This window comes from Canis lupus, chromosome 14 (assembly GCF_011100685.1).
Source record: "Canis lupus familiaris isolate Mischka breed German Shepherd chromosome 14, alternate assembly UU_Cfam_GSD_1.0, whole genome shotgun sequence".
Taxonomy (NCBI): Eukaryota; Metazoa; Chordata; class Mammalia; order Carnivora; family Canidae; genus Canis; species Canis lupus.
The window spans coordinates 7,757,619-7,763,847 of NC_049235.1; positions in this window are offsets into that span (position 1 = coordinate 7,757,619).

Sequence of the window (6,229 nt, forward strand, 5' to 3'; positions counted from 1 at the left end):
GAACCCGCCGCTGGCGTACAGCTTTTCCGGACATTCATTGGCCCTACAGTCGCGGAACCGGGATTGGCTGGAAAGCGCCACGTCCCCGCGAGCGCGCCGAGTGCGTGGACCGGATTCCCGCCCAGCCCCGGTCCCGGCCTGTGGGGTTGGCGGGCCCCGGCCCGCGCCTCAGGGCGGCGTGTGGGCGCGGCTGCCCGGCGGCCACGTCCCGCTGCACAGCGCGTGACGCGGCCGCCACAGCGCTTCTTGGATTACCCGCTAGTTATGCTCATGCCCACGAACACACAGGGCCGAATTACTGCCCCGGCATCAGCTTCTTTCCCTTGGGCGCTATCGCCCCGATGGAGACTGCCGGAGGCTCTTTACTCGTTGGCTCCAGTGTATCTTTGAGCTTTACCTCCCACCACTCCCTCCGCATGTCCTGGGCTCTGGCCATTACCACCGCGGTGTTTGCTAACAGCCTGCCCTTTCACATCTCTTTTATCTGTCTTCATCAAGTGACCTCCTCTGCCTGGGCTAAGTGCATTTTCCTGATTCTCTGCCTTATGGATGCCAAGAATAGTCCCGCTTCAGTCCCAGTCAACTTTAGAAGTCTTTCCTGACCCTACTAGGCATAATAATAATTCTTTTATTTGCCTTCCTAACTTCAATCTTCAATGCGCTGTGCCAAATTTTGCTATAGAAAGCCTTTTCTCCACATGTCCTCCTCTAGGCTAAGCTCTAGGCTAGAGATCTGCCTTATTCGTCTCTTTATGTAACAGCTGACCTTGCTGTCCAGTTCAGAGTAAATGCTTAACCCTGTTAAGTGAACCGAGTGGGTGGAGCCAATTGCATGTCCCTGATTTAAGAGGAATACGGGAAATGTTTCACTTACTCATTTTCAGGTCATGAAATTCAAAGAAACATGAAATGAGGACTACTATGTTTGCAACACAAATGGAACATAAACTACTATCTTCTTAGCACACAAAAGCCTCGATTCTTTAATATCCGGTTCAGATGTAAGTGATATGCTGATGAAAGAGTTAAATACAAAGCCATTTAATGCACTTTTAAGTGCCAAGATGAAAGGTTGAGGATGAATGCTGTGGAAATTCAGACAAAGGAGTGACAGTGACCCTTGGTGCTAGCCTGAGAGGTCTTCCTAAGAAAGTGTGACTCAGACTGGACTAAGGAATTCCTGAATGCAATTATTCAGCAACAGCAGTAACAGGAACAAAAGCAAGTAGGAGTCAGAGAGGGGGGGTAAATTCTTAGGCCAGGTAGGGGATGAGGGAGGTAAAAAAAAGAAAAAAAAAAAAGTAGAGGGGGCATGAATAAAAAGCAGAGATATGTTTCTCTAAATAATACAAAGTCTTAATCTGAGGAGCTTGAGCTGAAGGCAGTGGGAATTGTGAATCTTTTTTCTGAAGGTTTCTAAACTTGCATCTATGTGGGTGGTACAATGAAATTGAAGGAGGTTCTTTCTAGGAGGAACATCTCCCAATAGGGATTAACTATAAAATAGACTACATCAGGAAGTATTTTCAAAACTTTAAAAAGTGCCTCTTTGAAGTCAAGCTCTGTGCCAGGTGCTGATAAACCCACAATGAATAGGACATGGTCCTCACCCTCAAGGAACTATAGCTCAGTGGGAGAGCCACCCATCTTGAAAGTGTCCTAGAGGAAGCTGGATAAAGTAGTGCGACTCTGCCAAAGATGTGGCCCTCCAACCCTGAGATTCCCTGTGGTTAAGGGCTTGGACTGGGCAGAGCAAGGAAAATGAAAAAAAAACAAAAACAAAAACAAAAACCTCTTATATATAAGAGAAAAATTTAAAACATAAAGTGAAAATAACAAGTCCTGGACTTAGTGATTACTCACATGAAAGAAATGAAGGAGCTCTCAAAAACTTAAAGTTTTAATCATAGGAAACTGAGAGAATTAACTAAATGGGTGTAAGAAAAGGGGAATGAGTTCAAGATATGGAAAGTCTAAAAGGAGTCAATAGGGGCATCTGGGTGGCTCAGTCGGTTATGCATCTGCCCTTGGCTTAGGTTATGATCTCAGGGTCCTGGGATCAAGCCCCAAGTGGGGAATCCCTGCTCAGGGAGGAGTCTGCTTCTCCCTCTCCCTCTGCCCTCCCCCCTACTCATGCTTTCTTTCTCTCTCTCAAATAAATGAATAAAACCTTTAAAATAAAAATGAAAATAAAGAGAGTTAATGGGCTGGAGGAGATACTTAGAAGCATCATTGGACAAGGCAGCCATGAGAATAAGTGAGCTTTCTGAGGAGAGAAAAGCACATTATGCCTCAAGGGAGCCCCAGAGTTAGAAAGTAGGTGGTGGAGGAAGAGGACTTGAAGGGTGACACATGAGAAATGTCACCTTAGCTGCCCCCAAAGCCCATTAGTCCTGGATTCTGTCAGAGAAGTACTGAAGTACTGTTTATGGCAAGTATGTCAACCTCAAAAGGCTGATGTTCTTCAAGCATTCCCTACTCTGCCATATGGTACTACTGAACTCTACAAATAAATGTGCCAGACACTGTTTCCCATGTGCCAGACACTGTTCTAGGCATATGCCAGACAGCAATAAACACAATGGACCAAATTCTCTCATGGTGCTTTTATTCTGGTCTGTAGCCAATAGTCCAGATAAAAAAGCAAAACATATAGAATGTGAAGTAATGATGGGTACCAAGGAATAAAATAAGGCAGGGAAGGAGAGAAAAGAGTGCTGGGACTATCCAGAGTGATGCTGCCATCTTAGAGTGGCCAGGGAAGGCTTATAAAGAGGATGACATATAATGACATATAAGTGAACATCTGAAGGTAGTGAAGAACATATGGGGGTGGGGGTCGGGGGTGGGGGGTGGGAGAGAACAACAAGAAGAAAGGCCCTGACCTGAAGCATGCTTGGAATGTTTGAGAAGCAGCAGGGAACCCATGTGGCTGGACTGTGGTAATTGAGGAGAGTAGAGAAAATGAGGTCAGAGAGGAGGTAGCAGAGATTTCTGCAAGGAGCAAAGGAACAGCATGTAGAGCCTTTAGACTATTGTAAGGACTTTCGCTTTTACTATGACTGAGAAGACATGGAAGAGACTGGCTATTTACCAGACTGTTTCCTCTTCCTTCTATGAACATAGCTAGACTACAGTTCTAGTTCAGGATGGGTAACTGAGCCCTGGCCAAAGGAAAAATAGCAGAAATGTCTACTACTTCTAGTACTTGCCTTACAAACTTGCCATGTGCCTTTGTTCAAGATCTTTCTCTTACTGTGGTAACCCTAGAACCCACGGTACATCACAAGATGGAAGGAGCCCAGGTTCCTGTTAAAAAAACTGTTCACTGAACAGAAACACCTTTTTTTTGGACTTTTTCTGAGAAATGAATTTCTATTGGCTATTTAATGCCACTGATGTATTGCGATTTATCTATTTCAGAGCTAGCTTTACTTTAATAAGATGGGAAGACATTGGAAGGTTTTGAGTGGAAAAGTGACATGATCTAAGATTTTTAAAGGGTTACATGTGACCAAAGAGGGTGAGATCAGAAACCACCCACCCATTTAGGAGGCTTTTGCAACAATCCAGGTGATGACAATCATGATGATGACTTGGTCCAGAGTGGTAGCAGTGTCAGATCCTGCATATATCTTGAAAGTAGTTTGAAAGGATTTCCTGGTGGGTTGGAAATGGGGAAGAGAGAAAGAGAGGAGTCAAGGATGACTCCAAAGTTTTGAGAAAGTAGAAAAATGGAACTGCCATTTACTAGGATAGAGATGACCTTGGGAGGAGCAGGTCTTGAGGGATAATACTGAAAGGTTAGTTTTGGACGTGTTGAGAGCCTATTAGATATTCAACTAGAAATGTCAAGTAGGCAGTTGGATATGTGTCTATGGAGTTCACAGTGTTCTGGACTAGAGATATAAATGTGGGAGTAATTGGTTTATGTGTGGTATGTAACCATGAGTTTTGATTTGGAGATGGTAGAGAGTATTGATGAGAATGAAAACTGAGAAGAAAAGTCAGTGGAGGAGGAAAGCCAGGAGAGTGTAGTACTCTAGAAGCCAAGTGAAGAAAGCATTTCCAGGAGAAAGGAGTAGTCACATATGTCGCGTGCTGGTAACAGTGAGATGAGAAATGATTAGCCATTGGGTTTAGCAATGTGGGGGATCAGCTTTGGTGGGGTGGTGGGTGCCAAAACATACCAGAGGGGTTCAGGAGAGAATAGGAAGCAAGATTGGAAACCTATTCAAGGAGTTTACTTCAAAAGGGTGGAGAAAAGAAAAAAAAGGGTGGAGAAAATTGGAGCAGAGATATAGCAGGGCCAAGAGAAGTTTTATTTTCTTCTATTTTTAAATGGAAGAAATTGGTTTAGGAGAAATACCAGTGTATTGCTGATGACAGGGGTCTAAGAGTGAGGAAAAAATTGATGTAGGAAAAAGGGGGAATTTCTGGAGCAATGTCCTTGGGTAGAAGAGATGGGATGGGATCTAGTACAAAAGGGGAAGAGTTGGACTTTGCTTAGAACTGAGACAGTTCTTCCATAGTAGCAAGGAGAGAAGGAGAGAAGGTAGATCTATGGGTCTCGATCCAGGTAAGTGGTGGACATGGTGGAGAGAGCTTGAAGTTTCCTTTCTGTTGCTGATGTTCTCAGTGAAAAAGGAAGCTGGGGTCATCAGCAGGCACTGGGGGTTTGAGGTGAGAGGAGGTGTGAAGCAGCCATTCAGCAGAGAGGACAGATGAGGTGGGCATAGTATGATCTCCAGGCTATATTGAGGACCCTCCTGAGGCTGGAGATTATGACTTTGAGATAAGACTGGGAAGTACATCACAGTTTTCTCCAGGCAAGTTTAGCAGCGTGATGCAGGCATTGGAGCTGGTGGAGAGTCGAACTTGGCCAAGTAAATAGAACCAAGTGGAAGAGACACAAAGGTGTTGAAGGTGCATGCGAGAGAATGATAATAATAATAACTGATCCTAGAATGTAGGCTGAAGGGGAGGGAAATGAGGACATGGGGAGAGTGAGGGACAGTGAAAAGACAGCAGGAACAATAGGTTGTGGGATTAGTGGGTGGAAGGATTATTGGGCTCAGGGAAAGACAGGAGGTGGTAGAGCTGGAAAGTGGGAGTCATGGGGTGGGGTGCAGTTATTAACAACAAACTCCAGGGTAAAATCACAGTGGCTGATGAGTATAGTGGGCAGGATTTTGGGGCAGCGGCTCAAAGAATAGTGACCTGGGGTGTGGGAGAGATCATCTAGGTAAATATCGAAATCACCAAGGATCAGGACAAAACTCATCCTTGGAAAAAGTGATGGTGATCCAGGAGCTTACTTTTTAGCCCTCCAACCATTTAAATTACTCCAGTGAAGGAAAAAACCCTCGTAGGATATCTTAAATCAGAGCAGGACATCTAAGAAAGCTTTCCAGGGCAGCCTGGGTGGCTTAGCGGTTTAAGTGCCTGCCTTTGGTCCAGGGCGTGATCCTGGAGACCTAGGATCAAGTCCCATGTAGGGCTCCCTGCATGAGCCTGCTTCTCCCTCTGCCTGTGTCTCTGCTTCTCTCTCTCTCTCTCTCTCTGTGTGTGTCTATCATGTATAAATAAATAAAAATCTTTTTAAAAATCTTTCAAAAAAATAAAAAATAAAAAAGCTTTCCAATGAGAAGTTTGGTTGAAATGCTCATAGTCTTTTTTTACTGAATGTGAAATATTATACATTGTAAACAAAGAGGCTAGACAGTCCTTTGTGACTCCCTTGATCTGTGAACCGCTGATTTTACATTTACTTTGAGCCTGGAACCTCTGACTTACCTGTTTTGAGACTGTACCTCCTGTCTGTGAAATCCCTGGTTTAATAAGCACTAACAAGTTATGTCAACATTTAAAGGGGGTGTCAATGCGAATTGAGCAAGTGTCAGTAGAACTGAGACAAAAGAGAAAGTTTGACCATAAAAGTCCCCCTACCTCACCCGCCTTGTCTTACACTGCCTCTTGCAGGAATCTTTCTGCTGCCTCAAACCCAATCCTTCATTCGACACACCAGGGTCAGGCTAGCAAGTCCAAGTTAGGGAATGTGCTAAGGAAGAGGGTGCAAAACTTGAAGCAGAAGAGGGGGGAACCTAGATGGCTCAGTCAGTTGGACATTGCCTTCACCTCGGGTCATGATCTCAGGGTCCTAGGATCATATCAGGGTCCTGGGATGGAGCCCCACATCGGGCTTCCTCTCCCTCTGTTCCTCCCCCTG